At 40.9% G+C, this 18359-nt stretch overlaps 1 protein-coding gene across 3 annotated transcripts in view; it reads left to right on the top strand.

Annotated features, from left to right (window-relative positions):
- Positions 1 to 18359, top strand: part of FRYL (FRY like transcription coactivator) — a 297672-nt gene that overhangs the window by 30250 nt on the left and 249063 nt on the right. For 2 of the 3 annotated variants that reach the window (XM_070458033.1, XM_020879792.2), the window contains exon 1: positions 13642 to 13874. The exons of the other annotated variant lie outside the window; for it this stretch is intronic. The gene's annotated coding sequence lies outside the window, so the exon portion shown is untranslated. Of the gene's footprint in view, positions 1 to 13641; positions 13875 to 18359 lie in introns of those variants that run through there. 3 annotated transcript variants of the gene reach the window in all.

The following is an 18359-nucleotide window of genomic DNA, read 5'->3' as shown; positions in this document are numbered from 1 at the left end:
AATCTCCGTGTCAGGAAGGGAATGAAGGTCGGGTGCTTTTTCTCTCGCCCTCACTTGACAACCATTGCTGACTCCATTATGCTGGTGAGGAAGAGCTCTCTCCCCTTAGCACTGCCACTTCAAACTTGTTATAGTCACCATTTTTACTGCTTTTGCTGAAGGTTCTTCAGTCACAAGTTCTCCAACGTGAAGGACACTTTTCATGTTGGTACCATTTTGGAGGCCAGAACTGTTTTCTTACTTGCATGAAAATTACCAGGCTGACATTGTACAGACTAAAAATGTTCACATAACAGGACTTCTATAAACAGATCCAAAATACTAAATTTTGTTAGGAGATTTCGCTACAGCCATCAGATATCTACATATCATTTGTAAAGCTTGTCTTATGGAAAATGTGACCTGCTAAAGTACTGGCACATGGAAAGTTGAGAATTTTCTTGAAGGGTAAAAACCCACACAGGTAAGATTTACATTGCTTCATTGATTGAGGGAAACATCATAATTTCTTAAAGGTAAGATGTCTCTTTGCAGGACAATTTAGAATATTGTTTGGTTACTCTGGATTTTTTTCTTTCTGTGTTAAATGAGTAATTTATTGAAATAAGATTTTATTTTTTTTTCAGTTGGTTTGTAAAAATATTTACTTATATTGGTACTTTTATTATATGTAGAAAACAAATATTTTCTGGTGTGATAAACATCCTGAAAAAATGAAAAATCAATCACATTGTTTTGCTGCTTGAATCTGAGCCTCTGCTTCTCTGTTATCATATTATCAGTGTGGCTACTATATTACTAATCTACTTGTCTTCTACTTAATTAATAATTAATATATTCTATGTCAGTTATTAATACACTAGCACTCAGGCTAAATTTACACTTGCAAACCGTTAATGCTTTTATTTGGATACATCAAACAACAAAAAAAAGACACAAACCAATAGATGACAAAATGTCAAGATAATTGTGGCAAAGCTGTTTTTAAATGTATCAATTTGATTGACCCAATTCCCTATTTCACTTTGCTATAGATGACCTCATAGGAATATGTATTTATAAACCATTATGTTTTTTATTATTATCTCAGTTGGGTAGTAAGATTACTGGTATGTGTATATCTAAAGTGGTTTTTGCAGTATCTCAGAACCACATGGAAAATAGGCAAGTAAAGCCAAATTTAGAAGATAAACCTTGAAAAAGATAATGGAATAGGGCCTGAGTCAAAGGCTAGGGTTCTACAGAACCCAGTTTTTTCATATCTTTCTGTCTCCTCTATTCTTCCCACTCTGTCCTGAGAGCTTACCTGATAGTACATTTCATTCTTTTTTTTTTTTAATCAGATGATGCTTCCAGCTATAGAAAATTGTGGCATGTTTATCAAACCTTCTCTATTTACCTTGGAAAAAAGTAATCAGTTTTCATTTTGAATCAGATTTAAAGGCAGAACAGAGGGAGGGAAAAAAAGGATTTCTGGAATCTATAATAGAATCCAAGATGCTGCCCACTGGGTTTCTCCTGAACTTTTTTTTAGTAATTTATTTAATTATGTGTATATTTATTTTTGGCTTTGCTGGGTCTTCATTGCTGTGCACAGTGTCTCTCTAGCTGCAGTGAGTGCGGTCTGCTGTCTAGTTGCAGGCTTCTCATTATAGTGGCTCCTCTGATTGCAGAGCACGGGGTCTGGAGCATGTGCCTCAGTAGTTGTGGTGCATGGGCTTACTTGCCCCTCATCATGAGGGATCTTCCTGGACCAGAGACGGAACCAGTGTCCCCTGCATTGCAGGACTGATTCTTAACCACTGGACCAGGGAAGCCCCTTTCCTGAATTTTTGATGTATGAAGTCACAAGGGTGAAAAGCAGTTGAACTTCCTCAAGAAAATGATGATGTAACTGGTAAAAGTGGGTCAAACTGGATGCAACCAACAGAGGTATCCCTCTTTATCCTGAATGCTGGCAAAAAAATGATATTGAAACAACTTAAGAAAAAGTGATTATTCTCTTGAATGCTGGCATCAGAATTCTTCTTAGGGAGAATGTCAAACTGTCTTTGTTTTGGAGGAATGCCTCAATAAGTGATTGAGATCCTGAAGTCTTGGTCATCTGCTGGTGACAAAGCTTTAGAGAGGAGTCAAAACTGCTTCGTTTGGGAATTTGCTCAATAGGAGGAAAGAAATTCTTGGCTACTAAAAGACTATTGAGAAGACAGAGAAGGGGAAAAACCATGTTAAGAGAGTGAGCATGACCCAGGGATCATGGTCGAGGACCATGAGAAACCATGGTGGTAGTTGGCTGAAAGGACTCTCAACAAGTGAGTATAATAAAATTCTACTTTAAACTGTTTGCAAGGCTGTGCTTGATGGGACTGCTTCCTGTAACTCCCAGCTCTCCTGTGATATCTACCACTCTCACAATGTCTCCAACTTTGTTGGTCTTGATAGTGAAAGAGCTCAAAAGTGAATCTTCCAAATGAAAGAATGAGCCTGGAGGCAAGGGTAATAATATGATCCTCCAGCCCGTATCTCTGCCTTGGTAATTCCCAAAGTCCTTGAGAAGGTTTCTGCTTGAGGAAATGGTGTGCAGGCTGATTTTTTAAATCGTAAGGAGCTAGGTTTCTCCAGCTGATATCTTGGTTTTATGGGAGGGAATGTATTTGTTTCCTTAATATAGGTTTGGGAGATAAAATACAGTATGCCTAGTTAGGTTTGAATTTTAGTAAAAAAGTAGAATTTTTTAAAATGTAATTACATACCAAACATTGCATTGAGTATCAGTTCAGTTTAGTCGTTCAGTCGTGTCCGACTTTTTGTGACCCCATGGACTGCAGCATGCCAGGCTTCCCTGTCCACCACTAACTCCTGGAGCTTGCTCAACTCATGTCCATCGAGTCAGCGATGTATTGGGTATATTTCTGTACAAATAAGCACTCTCTTAAGGGTTTCCACAGATGCCCAAGGCAGTCACCTTGCTGAATTTGGGGCTTATTCCCAGTAAACAGTACAACCTCCTGGGGAAGAGACTAGGGTCTGACCCACGGCTATACCAGGGAACACGTTTCTTCATTTCTTTCTGCTTCTCTCTCCTCATTCTTACCTTTCTCCTACAATTCTTCCTCATGATTCTCTAAACTCAGCTGGGACTGCACCAAGGGAAGAAATTGATAGGTAGCATACAGTTAAGTCTTCTCCTCCATAAAGGGATGATAATAATGCCTTCTTATGGATTAGTTATGAAATTCAATTTTGTTAATACAGTAAGTCTCCTACAAATGAACAAGTTCTATTCCAAGAGTGCCTTCTTAATTCCTATTTATTAGTATAAGTCTAGCGAGGTTAGCCTTGGTACCCAACTAACACAATTGGCTATATAGTACTGTATTGTTCAGTTCAGTCACTCAGTTGTGTCCGACTCTTTGCGACCCCATGGACTGCAGCACGCCAGGCCTCCTGTCCCATCACCAACTCCTGGAATTTACTCAAACTCATGTCCATTGAGTCGGTGATGCCATCTAACCATCTCATCCTCTGTTGTCCCCTTCTCCTCCTGCCTTCAATCTTTCCCAGCATCAGGGTTTTTTCAAATGAATCAGCTCTTTGCATCAGGTGGCCAAAGTATTGGAGTTTCAGCTTCAGCATCAGTCCTTCCAATGAACACCCAGGACTGATCTCCTTTAGGATGGACTCGTTGGATCTCCTTGCAGTCCAAGGGACTGTCAAGAGTCTTCTTCAGCATCACAGTTCAAAAGCATCAATTCTTCAGTGATCAGCTTTCTTTACAATCCAACTCTCACATCCATACATGACTACTGGAAAAACCATAGCCTTGACTAAGTGGACCTTTGTTGGCAAAGTAACGTCTCTGCTTTTTAATATGCTATCTAGGTTGGTCATAACTTTCCCTCCAAGGAGTAAGTGTCTTTTAATTTCATGACTGCAGTCACCATCTGCAGTGATTTTGGAGCCCCCCAAAATAAAGTCAGCCACTGTTTCCACTGTTTCCCCATCTATTTGCCATGAAGTGATGGGACCGGATGCCACGATCTTAATTTTCTTAATGTTGAGCTTTAAGCCAACTTTTTCACTCTCCTCTTTCACTTTCATCAAGAACTCTTTAGTTCTTCACTTTCTGCCATAAGGGTGGTGTCATCTGCATATCTGAGGTTATTGACATTTTTCTCAGCAATCTTGATTCCAGTTTGTGCTTCCTCCAGCCCAGCATTTCTCATGATGAACTCTGCATATAAGTTAAATAAGCAGGGTGACAATATACAGCCTTGATGTACTCCTTTTTCTATGTGGAACCAATCTGTTGTTCCATGTCCAGTTCTAGCTGTTACCTCCTGACCTGCATACAGATTTCTCAAGAGGTAGGTCAGGTGGTCTGGTATTCCCATCTCTTGAAGAATTTTCCACAGTTTATTGTGATCCACACAGTCAAAGGCTTTGGCATAGTCAATAAAACAGAAATAGATGTTTTTCTGGAACTCCCTTGCTTTTTCGATGATCCAGCAGATGTTGGCGATTTGATCTCTGATTTGTCTGCCTTTTCTAAAACCAGCTTGAACAGCTGGAAGTTCACGGTTCACGTATTGCTGAAGCCTGGCTTGGAGAATTTTGAGCATTTCTTTGCTAGAATGTGAGATGAGTGTAATTGTGCGGTAGTTTGAGCATTCTTTGACATTGCCTTTCTTTGGGATTGGAATGAAAACTGACCTTTTCCAGTCCCGTGGCCACTGCTGAGTTTTCCAAATTTGCTGGCATATTGAGTGCAGCACTTTCACAGCATCATCTTTTAGGATTTGAAATAGCTCAACTGGAATTCCATCACCTCTACTAGCTTTGTTCGTAGTGACCCTTCCTAAGGCCCACTTGACTTCATATTCCAGGATGTCTGGCTCTAGGTGAGTGATCACACCATCGTCATTATCTGGGTCGTGAAGATCTTTTTTTTTTAGGTTTATAATACTTTTCACCCAAATAAAACACAAGCAGAAAAAATAAAGAAAACATTTAAAATCTTACAGTACCTTGTAAGGTACAGTAGTACAGTACAACAGCTGACACACGGGCGGCATTGAGTGAACAGGCAAGAAGAGTGCTGACTGGAGGAGGGACAGAGGTGGGAGATGGCAGAGCTGCAGGACTGTCAGCAATAGGAGACTGTGAGCAAGCTGCAATTTCACTCACACATGACATTGATGGCGCAGGCTCCGGTTACCTGCTGGATTCAATTCTATCCACGAGTTTATGAAGATGATTGAGTGATGTCTGGGTAGTAGCTCTTTTTTTCTCATCGTAGATGACATGGTAGCCCTGGACTTCATTCTGAACAGCTACTGCCACCTTGGTGTACCGTTCTACGTTAGGGTCCTCAAATAAAGAACTTCCCCTTGCCGTTTTCCACATCATGAATCTCTTCTGTTCTTCAGTTGCTTCTTCCTCTTGTCTCTCTTCATCCTTTCTCTGGGCCTCCAATTCCAACATGTCTTCATTAATAAGCCCCTTGTGTTCCACAGTAAGGAATTCCGTGAAGTTGTCTGCTTACAGATTTAGCTTGAAATAAAGATGCTGTAGTGCTGTGTTCTATACAGTGCTGTAAGGTACACAAAAGCATGACCGCTTATAGAGAGTGCTCAGACGTAGCAGTCGATGCCAGAAACGTGAACTAACTTATATGATTGGACATGTAAACACATGTTCGCATCTTTGAAAGTTTGCAACTTGCAGGTTTGTATGTAGGGGACCTATGTACATGCAAAATATTCAGAACGTACTGGCTATTACTACTTTACTAGGTAAAATACTTATGTCTGCCTTTAGGGCATGTAGTCTAAGGTCTAGAAACCTCTGGCTATTGCAGTCATTATGGTTTCCCCTTGTTAATGTCCGCACTGTAATGCGTGATCTTTGAAAAACGAAAATCTGACCATGTATGGCTTTGACGTAAAGCTTTGAAGGTTTTCTAGGACTTTGAAGAAAGACTTACTAGGCTTGAATGCTTTTTCTTTTACCTATTTCTCAAATTTAACTCCTTATTAACTCATTGTTTAACTTCTATTTTTCCAACTTAATTCCTTTCATTTTGTATTTTCCAGGCAGACAGATTTTTCAGAGCCGTTAAGGTTCCCTGTATGCAATGCCTTCTGCCTGAAATATTTTCTTTCTCCCCCCACCCCCACCCCCCTGCACTTCACTATGTCAGTTCATACTGATTTTCCAGTCCTTGTCGAAAGTAAAGTCTTCTCTGACCTCCTAGTCTAGATTACAAGTCATAGTTTAGAGCACTCTGTACTTTTCTTTCACAACCACTAATTACAGTTTCTAACTATGTCTTTGTGTGGTTACTATATCATAAGCCCCATGAGGACAGGGATTGCGCCTATCTTGTTAGCTGTTATAGTCCCTGGGCCTAGCATAGTACTGAACATGTACTAGGTCGTTGCTGCTGGTGCTGTTTAGTCGAAAAGTCTTGTCCAACTCTTTGGGACCCCATGGACTGTAACCTGCCAGGTTCCTCTGTCCATGGGATTTCCCAGGCAAGAATACTGGAGTGGGTTGCCATTCCCTTCTCCCGGGCATCTTCGCGACCCAGGAATTGAACCTGAGTCACCCAGTAAACTCCTTTGGCAGGCCAACTGTTAACCACTGAGCCACTTGGGAAATCCACATACTAGGTACTCAATCCCCCTCAAAATTTTTTTAAATGAATTAGGGTTATGTTAGACAAGAGGTCAGTACCACTGCTCATAGACAGATCTAGCCCAATACCTCTTTTTGCATGGCTAGCAAGCCAAGAATGGTTTTTATATTTTTAAGTGATTGGGACAAAATAAGGAGAATGATACACCTTGATACATGAAAATTGAATAAAATTCCATTTCAGTGTCCATAAGTAAAGTTTTATTGAAACATAGCTCTGCATATTCATTTATGTGTTCTCTGTGGCCACTTCTGTGCTACAGGAAGAGCTGAGTAGTTGTGACAGAGCCCATATAGCCTGCAAAGCCAAAAATATTTACTGTCTGGCCCTTTACAGAAAAAGTTTGCTAACCTTTTTAAACAATAGTAATTCTGGGCTCTGGGGCACTTTGTGTTCATAAGCACCTGCAGGTGGCTTTTCTCAATTGTTAACAGTTTGCTTCTGTTGGCTGAAACAAGTGATCTATTTATTTTGCTTAGTGGGAAGGATTATTTAAAGAGACTTTCCTTTGTCCTTTGTTTTTTTCTGCTTTTCTGTCAACAGACAGAACCCCCAAGGCAGTTAGTCATATGGTAAACTCCTTTGCCAGTGGTATGATGGCATAACTGTTTCCCTCCAACCCACAATTTCCCAATTTTCTAGATAAATTATTAATTCCTTTCCCAAATGAGAAAATAAGTTGATAGGTGGTAGTAATGAATTTAAATAGAGTGCCTACATTTTCCCATCAATTTTCCTTCAACTTATAAACTGGGAATGGACTAAAAAATGTTTTCTGTTTTCTCATAAAGTGACTATATTCCCTTCCAGTTACAAATTCATACTTATCAGAGCAACACTTTAAAATACATGTTAAAATCTAATGAGGTTTTAAGATAGTTGCCAAGTGATTTCACCATAGTACTGGATGACCATCCCAACAGGGACAGGTGAACTGTTCATTCCTATATATAATTTAATATAAAAATCTAATCTGAAAAGTAACCACTGTTTATGCTCTTGGCTACTGAACTTAAAGATACTTTTAGTGATTGAGTAGATAAAGAAGATTGTACAGAATATAGGTGTTTTTTTTTTTTTGTCTGCACTGCATGGCTTGTGGGACCTTAGTTCTCCTACTAGGGACTGAACAGGGATCGTGGCAGTGAAAGCACGGAGTCCTAACCACTGAACATCCAGGGAATTCCCTTGGCATCTTTTTTATATTATGCCTTTTACTTCTGAGAAGTTTGTTTCTGGGTAGAAATAGATCTCATTTGAATAATATTCTACAAATTCTCTGAGTTCTTTAAATTCTCTTCTTTAAATTCACATTTTTACACAAGGAATCTGTTTAGAATGGAAGTCCCCTTGTAATTATAAAGGGAAAGAAAAATGGTAAAATACTAATATACCAGCAGTAAAATATTTTGGAAAAAATTAAGATCTTACTGATAAAATATCTCAATTATAAAGCTCCTAAGTGATCTAAAATAGGTATAGAATTTGAATGCAAAATGAATATAATGTTTTATTAATGGAAGGTGATACATTAATCACATATTCCATGAAACAGGAAATCAACTATTTGAGTCAGTTTAGGAGGTGGTATTTCCAGACCTTTACCATGGCATCAGATTTCTTCTACAAGATGCTTAGCCATTATGAGCTATCCTATCATAAATAATTTATATCCAACTGGGTTGCACAATTTTAAAGAGCACTTTTATATATAAATAAATAAATATATTTAAATATATATATTTGAATTACTCTTAACAAACATTTCTCCATGTGCTTTAAATGGCTTATATCATCATTATAATAATTGTGATACAGGATAGATACTATGATAATCATTGACGGTTATTGGACACTTAACCTACATTTTTAGAAACTCAGAAAATATATGTATTATATGGGTAAAATTTTTTATAACAGAGCACTTGAATTTTTATTGTTTGACACTTTGACAAAAAGGGGCAGCATTCTAAAGACTGAACAATGGTTTTCAAAGAGTGGTAAGTTTCCAAAATGAAAGGAGGGAAACTCCGTAAGATCTGGCAGATGCAAAAAAGAATTCAGGAAGCATTTTGCAAGGGCCTCCCATAAACAATAAGAGTTTCTGTACAAAAATTCTGACAGGAAGCTAGCAAGTCTATTAGTTATGATGCTCTAATATTTATTCATGGGTAGAGTGAAAATTAACAAAAAGTCAAATAGTTTTTCCTCTTCTCCATAAACATTATGGAGGGAAAAGAAAATCTTAGGAATATTTTAATTTCTAAGCCATCTTTTAAAATGGATGAAAAGGAGCATTGGATCAAGTACTGTGAAATGCAATGAGTTTTTTAGACTCAATTGGAAGTTTGTACAAGTTCTTTATAATGTTAAATTTATTCAAAGAACTTTCATTCTGAAGTTATAACTCTCTCCAACCAATTTTTGGTTTTCAGATTTTCTTGTTTTATGGAGTAACCTTCCCAATTTTGGTTTTTAAAATATTCTTATTTTATGAAATAATGGGGAGAATAGGAAGATGATTTATTTATATTTATTTTTATACCACTACTTTCTGAAATAAAAAAGTTGTTAAACCTCTATCAGTTCTCAAAAATTCCTTGCAAGTTTTATTGGTCATGAAATAAGAAAGTCTGGGAACCAGTGATCTAGACTAAGTGCAAAAATAAATAAGATATACATAAATCTATGAAAAGATAAATTTACAATAAAATATTAAATAATTAAAATACAGCTAAAATAGTGCTCTGGTTAATTAGATTTTCACATTGTAGGTTAACCTTTTTGTCTCAGCCTTGTTCATTCAATTTGACATGCATTTATTAAAAGCCTTCAGTTATGTGGGGCATCATTCTAAATGATGCTGATGCAAAGGTGTGCATGTATGGCCTTTGCTTGTTGAAAACAAACCAGATCAGTGCAAGAGGCAGAAATAGAAACATTTAAATTCTGTCTTTAGTGTGATGTGCTGTGCTGTGCCTAGTCGCTCAGCCGCCTTTGACTCTTTGTGACCCCATGGACTGCAGCCCGCCAGGCTCCTCTGTCCTTGGAACTCTCCAGGCAAGAATACTGGAGTGGGTAGCCTATCCCTTCTCCAGGGGATCTTCCTGACTCAGGAATTGAACTGGGGTCTTCCACATTGCTGGAGAAGGCAAAGGCAACCCACTCCAGTGTTCTTGCCTGGAGAATCCCAGGGTCGGAGGAGCCTGGAAGGCTGCCGTCTATGGGGTCGCACAGAGTTGGACACAACTGAAGTGACTTAGCAGCAGCAGCAGCTTCCACATTGCAGATGAATTCTTTACCAGCTGAGCTACCAGGGAAGCCCCTTTAGTGTGATACCTATAATCAAAATTTTATATATATATGGTATAAAAATAATTAAATCAGGGAGTGGGTAAAATCAGAGAAGGCTTCACGAAACAGGTAAAGCTTCTTTTAGGTTTTGATGGACAGATGGAAGTCTGCCAGGTAAGCATGGACGGGAAGGCTATTCCACACAAAGGAAACCTCATGCCACAAAGCACTGAGGCTTGAAAAATCACAATCATTGATATCTAAAGAGCAGCCATTTCAAGTGTCAAATGAAGGAGTAGCCAGAGAAGAAACCTGAGAGGTAGTCTGCAGTCAGATTATAAGAGACTCGTATGTTTTGTTGAGATGCTTTGACTGTATTCAATGTGTGCTTGGAGGATCTTTAAAGGGTTTTAAGTAGGAGAGTACTGGAAGTCTTTTAGAAAATATATTAGCATCATTTTTTTTTCCTGCCTTAGTATCATACTGAACAGCAAGTACTGAACATAATTGAATCTTTTACTGATAACTGAAGATCTTTGAGTGATCTTCTAAATGAATATTAGTTCTCATTTTATAAAAGAAGACATTGAAGTATAGAATGTATAGGACTTCCTCCTCTATAGAGATCCAGGAAATATTTTTTGAAGTTTCTTTATAAAACAAATGACTATGAACAGATTTTGTTTTAATTTGCCTTATTCTTGTTAATACTAATAAAGGGCTGGGGAAAGAGATTTTGGTGGACAGCTTTTAGTGACTGGGTTTTCTTAATTTTACTATGGAAAATCACTGATTAATAGATGGTATCTACCTACATGCTGGGTGAGGGATAAAATTGTGCCACTTACAGATAGAGTTTGGAAATTCATTATACTCTCTGGAGAATGGAGATACATTCATCAATTCCCCCTATTGTTTACTGAACACATAATAATTCCTATATGAATGTTGGTGAACTGAAAAGAATTTGCAATACACATGGTAACATAATTTTCCTGAGGAAAACTAAATTACTGGCTTAACTGGTTGTTCTTTGATATGGCTTACCTTTATATATAAACAAAGGGAGAATAAGAGATCATAATGCGTGAAATTTCACCTTTCCGGAACTTCACCATGTCTGACTCTTTGTCACACCATGGACTGTAGCCCACCAGGCTCTTTTGTCCATGGAATTCTCGAGGCAAGAATACTGGAATGGGTTGCCATTTCCTTCTCCAGGGGATCTTCCTGACTCAGGGACTGAACCCTGGTCTCCCACATTGCGGGAAGTCTCTTTACTGACTGAGTCCCCAGGGGATCCCTATAAAAGTTTTTAACAAAGATCTATATACAAGGATGTTGAAAAGCTTTGGTCATACTGGCATAAATTGGGGGAATATTTTTTATGGCTGTGCTGGGTCTTCGTTGCTGCACACGGGCTTTCTCTAGTTGTTGCAAGTAGGGGGCTACTTGCCAGTTGTGGTGTGGGGGCTTCTCATTGCCACGGCTTCCTTTGTTGCCGAGCATGGGCTCTGGGCGCGCAGGCTTCAGTAGCTGCAGCACTTTGGGCTCAATAGTTGGGGCAGAAGGACATTGTTGCTCCTCGGCCGTGGAATTTCCCCAGACCAAAGACAGAAGCTGTGTCCCCTGCATTAACAGGTGGACTCAACCACTGGACCACCAGGGAAGTCCAGAATATTTCTTTTTGAAGAATGGGGATCTGGCTTAGAGATGGGAAACAAATGTAGGAAATATAAAGTCTCTCTGAAGGGAAAAGGGCTAATTGTCAGTTTCTCCGGGGTTAGAATTGGAGCTGTGTTCAATAACACAGAACATTCTTAAGAATGACCTGCATATGCAGGCTTGTAGATTTTCTAAATTCTTCCTCAGTGTAAAATGCCAATAGCAGTATTATTACCAGTAGTCTGGGTGTATAGGCTAAAAAAGTAATAAATAAATTGTGGGCAAGTGTGAAATAGAGAAAAAACAATATAAATTACATTTGTTAGGTGATGATCTCAACATGGTTGGTTAGGTGTAAGGAAAAGAATCCAGAGGTTACTGTAGACTGCTTTCTGGAGTTATGAGCCCAATGTGCTATTGTAACAAAATATTCTTGGTCTCATAAAGCAAGAGGTTTACAAAGAACTTGAAAACTTAACATGGATCTTGATTTTTAAAAAATACCTGTGAAGGCCATATAAATATAATCCAGGTTATTTCCTTGTCTCTTGCCCCTAATAGAAACACCTAAACCACCCACAACGCTTCCCTTTTCTCACTCTTCCATATTTAGGGTATTCCAGGAGATTTACCCCCTGAACTCTCCGAAAATTCATATCTACTACTGCTGTTTATCTCCCTCTTTCTGGTCCTAAATCTCTTCTGGGGCACTGCCAAGCGCTGCCACTTTCTTGGCACCGCTTGTTTCCGCTGGGCTCTCACTGCAAATACACTAAACATCCTGAGGTCCAAAGTCTCTCTAAGTTCATTGGCAAAGGGAGGCAGACATTTAACTATTTCCCCCTGACATTCATAGATAGGTACCAAAGCACTTGAGTACCGAATCTTAGTAGGTGCAACCCTTCCGGTTCTTACAGTTCCCATGGGAAACTGGGGAGCTCCTAATACAGACCTTACGAGGCTGCCGAAGAATTCCTCCTCTTTCCATGCGTGAGGTTTTGCTGCAGGGTTAAGCTTCTGGTGCCAGACTCCCCCAGTTCTCTCAAGGAATAACCTTCTGGTGCCCAACTGGGCTCAACTCAGGTTCCCCCTACACAGTTCTAGCAAGAGGTAAGGACTTCTTCAACTTTGGAGGATGGCACGGTGGCTGGGCATCTATTCAATCTTTTCAGAAGAGTCACTTAGATCTCGTGAAAAACCCGAGATAACAGAGGACATGAATTAAACGGAGCTTTAAATAGAAGCGATTTAAACGAACGATTGTGGAACAAACAAGGGCACCTCTAGGTTTTCAGATACCTTTATTAAAGCTCTTTGGGGTAGCAAAATGCCAGTGGGATCAACAGTAGGAGTAGAGTGGACAGTGAGTTGAAACTTGCTGGTTACATCTCAAGAGTGAGTCCTAGAAGTGCAGGTATTCTTCCTCATTCTAACCACTCCATTCAGTAGACCGAAGAAAGATTCCGCTGGATCCCAGCTCCAGTTCCCTGATATATTATCAGGAGATTTTGACATTTTCTTCTCTCCCTTTCCGTCTTTCCCCAATACAGACTACGAGTTTGTCTACGACCCTTACCAACATTTAATGGGAAAGGCGCTTTGAACTAGGTAAAGTGGGGAGGAGGACTTTGCGGTTGTGTTTCTTAAACCCGTGGAGAGACAGCAATAATAGGTAAGGGGCGTGCAGACTAACTCCTTCCTTGTCCAATCAGGTGCACAGGAAGATGTCCTTTTACCAATAAAAATAAAGTTCGCTTTCCGGAGGCGGGAGGGTAAGCCTTGACTGCCAGTTCTCCAAAGCAACGACAGAGTAGAAGACAGAGAATGATTGGAGGTAGGACCAACCCAGGAAAAGGGGCGGGGTGAAGGCGGGGGTAACTCTGAGCGGCGGCTGCACTGGCCAGTGGGGTGTGAGAACTGCTGTTCCTGTTGTAGTGTTTCTCGCCAATCAGGAAGACCAGGGAGTGGGCGGGGCGGGGAAGAGGTGGGAAGAGCTCGCAGCACCGCCGGGCGCCCGTCGGGCTCTTGGGGAGAGAGAGAGAGAGAAATCCGGTTAAAATCTGGAGTCGGAGGGAGGTTTAACCACAGATCGGTTCCGATCGGATTATTCCTTAAAGGGGACGCGCGCCATTGTCAAGAGAACGGAGCCCAGGGCCCGAGGGCGGGGACCGGCGGCGCCTGAGGAGCGAGGCAGCTGCACTTGGACTGGGGACGGGTAGGTGTTGCCTGGGGAAAGGCGCTTCATTTCACTTTCTCTTCCACCTCCAGAGGCGGGCGCCTGGATGCCCGCCGGCCGGCGGCCACAACCCCGGCGGGAGACGAGGTCGTTGGCCCTCGCCTGCTTTCTGATGGGGGCTGAGACGGGAGGCGGGCCAGGATGGCTGGAAGCTGCGCCGCCCGGGCCAAGACCCGTAACGGACTGTAAGCCGCGCCGCAGCCCCCGTCTCAACCGAAAACTCGCCGGAGCGGCAGCTGGTCCTCGGGGAGCGCCGCGCGCTTGGCTCCCCCGCGCGCCCGGCTGCCGGTGCGCGCGCTGGTTTCTTGCGCGCCCCCTTCCTCTCGCGCGCCCAATTCTGCTCGCGCGCGCCGCGCCCTCGCGGACTCGCGGGAGCCGCCCCGCGAGGAGGAAGGCGGCGAGGCGGAGGGAGGTCGGCGGCCACCGCTCTGCCGCCCTGGCCATGAAGGCAGGGCTGGGAAGCAAACTTAGCGCGGCAGCTGGCGACCCCGGGCGCGAAGGGGCGCTGGGGACCGAGGAGAGTGCAGAGTCGCCAGCGGGGCCCAGCATTGTCCTGCTTTTCCTTTGCTCTGGTCTCTCCGCCCACTGCTCGCGGTCGTGGGGAGGGGTGCGGATGCGGGCGTCGTGCCCGCGCTGCTTCAGGCCGGCGGCGCACCCCCAGAGTCGGTGCCTGCTTGATCCGAGTCTGCCCCACCGACCCCGCAGCCGCCACCCGTCGGGGCCAGGGAGCATCTTTGCAGCTCTCCAGCCTCCGCACCCGCGCAAGCTGCTTGGGTGCTGAGCTCTTTGTAACTTTTCTTTGCCTATTGATGGAAGTTATGGCTTCCGGGCGGCAGGTTCTTTGGGCAAAACATCGTTTCCTGCGTTTTGGAAAGGCTCACTTCTAGGACCAAGTGGTTCTTCATCTCTGTCGGACTTTTCCTCCCATCCCAGTTTCATTCCTGGCACCTAAAATAGTTTCTTTTGTGGATTTGCATTGTAAGGGAGCTTTAACCTCTCTTAGGTCAAGATAATTTGGAAAAAAAAAAAAGGGAGGGGTGCTGATGAGCAGGAGCTCTTCGTAGAGAGAATTTGCCTTCACCTTTGAACTGGGGAAAGTGTTACCTCGACCGACTGGCGGAGATTCTTGTGGAAGGAAAAAGAAATATTGCAAAACAAAACAAAAAACTTCAGATTGCTAGGGTCTATAGGATTAGGCGGAAAAAATAGAATTTTGATAGAAACAAAGTTAGTTTAACTATTTTGCCGAGCAGATACCTTCCGTAAAGTTAGTTTCTGCTACTGAACCCATAGAGATTCTAGTTAGTAACAGCAGCTTGTACTATTGATAAACGTAAGATAAATTTTCCTCCTCCATCTTAAGCATTAGTGCTATTCTATACTTGTCAATTCCTGGAGAAGGGAATGGCAACCCACTCCAGTATTCTTGCCTGGAGAATTCCACGGATAGAGGAGCCTGATAGGCTCCAGTCCATGGGGTCGCCGAGAATCGGACACGACTGAGCGACTAATACACATACCTGTCAATACTTGCTAAAGAAGTTACATTTAGAAACAGTACATCCTTGTTAGAAACCTAATTTAGAAAAGGAATATTTTCATGAGCGTTCATTTTTGACAGTTTCTTGTGCAATACTTTGTAGAGTACTTGCATGTGCAAGTTACAAGCCTATAAACAAAGTTGCGGTGGGTGTGTTATTATGTAGTCTCTTTTTGGCTACTCATTATCAAAGATAGCATTCCATCCTGTCTTTTCTTCCATTCTGAGTTATTTTGTAAAACCGCTTCTTTAGAAGACTGAATTTATTGGAACCTCTGGCCCAGTGATTGGTGTGTGTGTGTGTCTGTGTGTGTGTGTTTAAGCAATATAACAACTTTCCGAAGTGTTCATTAACTGTTTAGTAACTTTATGAGTGGTGTGAAGCATTATAACATAACTTCACAGGCTCAGCAATAACAACAGAGAAACTATACTTGGGAAACTAAAAGTCAATTTCAGAGAATAATGTTTGAGAGATGCTTTACTCTTCCTATAGAATTTTGGAAGTGTAGACATAAGAACACATGATCTTTCCTAGTAATCTTGATGGTATCTGGCATTGTACACATAATGCTCCCCTTTCTTCTCCTTTCCTTTGATAAGTATGTCAGGCAAGCTTGCTAGCATAATCTTCCTTTCCATCTCATAATAGAAAGTAGAAGATTAAAGCAAGTTTCCAAAATTCTATTTTTGTTCACTTACCAGCTTATTTAAACAATAAAGGAGAGAATTGCGGAACTTTTAAAAGATTACATATAAAGAAAGCACTCAGAATTACCTTTGAAATATCTAGGTTGTGTTTCCTGGAGAACATATTTTTCCTGTGTGCTTTTCACATTGTTTTACACACATTGTCTTAAATATACACATTGCCAAGGCTTTTCTTGAATTGTGAAGTGTCCCTTGAGATCCCTGGGAACTAGAACTGTCCTCTATTTCTGTGCAGATTCACTCTGTTACCTAATACATTTCTAGTGCCCAGTAAATGGATTTGTTTACTAAGGTCTTTGTGACAGAAAAAGATAATATTCTGTAAAGGCTGCTTGAGAGGCTTATTTTTATTTTTTTTTTAAAAACACCTTTCTGAACAAGTTACACCAAAGACCAGCAGTTGGTTTAGTGTCTAGGGGAAGGTATATTAATCTAGTTGCTTTTTGTTCTGTGTACAAAAGTGTGACTTCGTTGTTAATAGTATTTGATCCGCAGACATCTGTAGTGATGGTGATTGTTTGTTGTCCCAATTATTAGAACTAGGTTTAATCTGTCAACATCTGTTGAGTATCCATTTATTTGAGGAGTATTATGGAAACATAAAGTAGAAATGGATGACAATCATTACTCTCAAAGTTATGGAGATTAATGGGGAAGATGCAAAATTATCATCCATTGGGAAAAGATAATGTGTATCGCATTGCAGTAACAGGTGCATAGTAACAGGGACACAGGATTCATGCCAAAATGGTAAAGGAATAGTGGAATTGTTAAAAACTTAGGTGATGTAGGAAGGTTTTCATTGTTTTATGTAGCAAATCTTATATTTTTTAAAAATAAAAATAAAGTTTGGTGTGTATGTTCACTACTTGAACTATTTTTAATATGTAAAATATTGGTTGGGGGGCAGAGCATGCACTCTGAATTTCAGTTATTGTTACTTCATCAGTGGGATCCTCCCTGTAACCCAGCTCATGTTACCTTGTCTGCAAGCTCTCTTGTTCTAACCCCAAGTAATGGTTCTTTTCTCTTGCTCCTGTAAAGTCCTTTTCAGCTCAAGCCATGCTTTGCTTATATGTGTATTTCTGCATTAGATTTTGAACTTTGGTAAAAAGCATTAACAAAAGTTGGAACTTTCCCTCCCCACTCCTATCCCAGCCCCTTTTACTATTGTCTAAAGTGCTTGAGTAGTTTTATTAACCCCACAGCTTCTGGAAAACCATAAAAAAAAAATTTCATATTGTTTTATTTAGGGAAAGTGTATATGTGTGTTTAAAGGAAAATCCAGTTTCTTCCTTATCACCAGTTTCACATGCTCACTGTAAAATATTGTTAGAAAAAAATGTGTAATTTAGAAACTCATTTAGAAAACAGTGTGGAGATTTCATAAAAAGCTGGAAATAGAACTGCCATATGACCCAGCAATCCCACTTCTGGGCATACACACCAAGGAAACCAGATCTGAAAGAGACACATGCACCCCAATGTTCATCGCAGCACTGTTTATGATAGCCAGGACATGGAAGCAACCTAGATGCCCATCAGCAGACGAATGGATGAGGAAGCTGTGGTACATATACACCATGGAATATTACTCAGCCATTAAAAAGAATTCATTTGAATCAGTTCTAATGAGATGGATGAAACTGGAGCCCATTATACAGAGCGAAGTAAGCCTGAAAGATAAAGACCATTACAGTATACTAACACATATATATGGAATATAGAAAGATGGTAACGATAACCCTATATGCAAAACAGAAAAAGAGACTCAGATGTATAGAACAGACTTGTGGACTCTGGGAGAAGGCGAGGGTGGGATGTTTCAAGAGAACAGCATTGAAACATGTATATTATCTAGGGTGAAACAGATCACCAGCCCAGGTTGGGTGCATGAGACAAGTGCTTGGGCCTGGTGCACTGGGAAGACCCAGAGGGATCGGGTGGAGAGGGAGGTGGGAGGGGGGACCGGGATGGGGAATACATGTAAATCCATGGCTAATTCATTTCAGTGTATGACAAAAACTACTGTAATGATGTAAAGTAATTAGCCTCCAACTAATAAAAATAAATGGAAAAAAAAAATAGAAACTAAATATCCCCCATGAAATTGCCTTCATCACATTATAGCTATTGATCATGGTTTGGCTTTTAATTCCAGTTTTTTCCCCTTCTTTTTTTTATTACTTTCAAATAGGAATGCCTTAAGCTGT

The sequence above is a fragment of the Odocoileus virginianus genome, chromosome 29, assembly GCF_023699985.2.
Source record: "Odocoileus virginianus isolate 20LAN1187 ecotype Illinois chromosome 29, Ovbor_1.2, whole genome shotgun sequence".
NCBI classification, from domain to species: Eukaryota; Metazoa; Chordata; class Mammalia; order Artiodactyla; family Cervidae; genus Odocoileus; species Odocoileus virginianus.
This window is presented reverse-complemented; position numbering and strand designations above follow the sequence as displayed.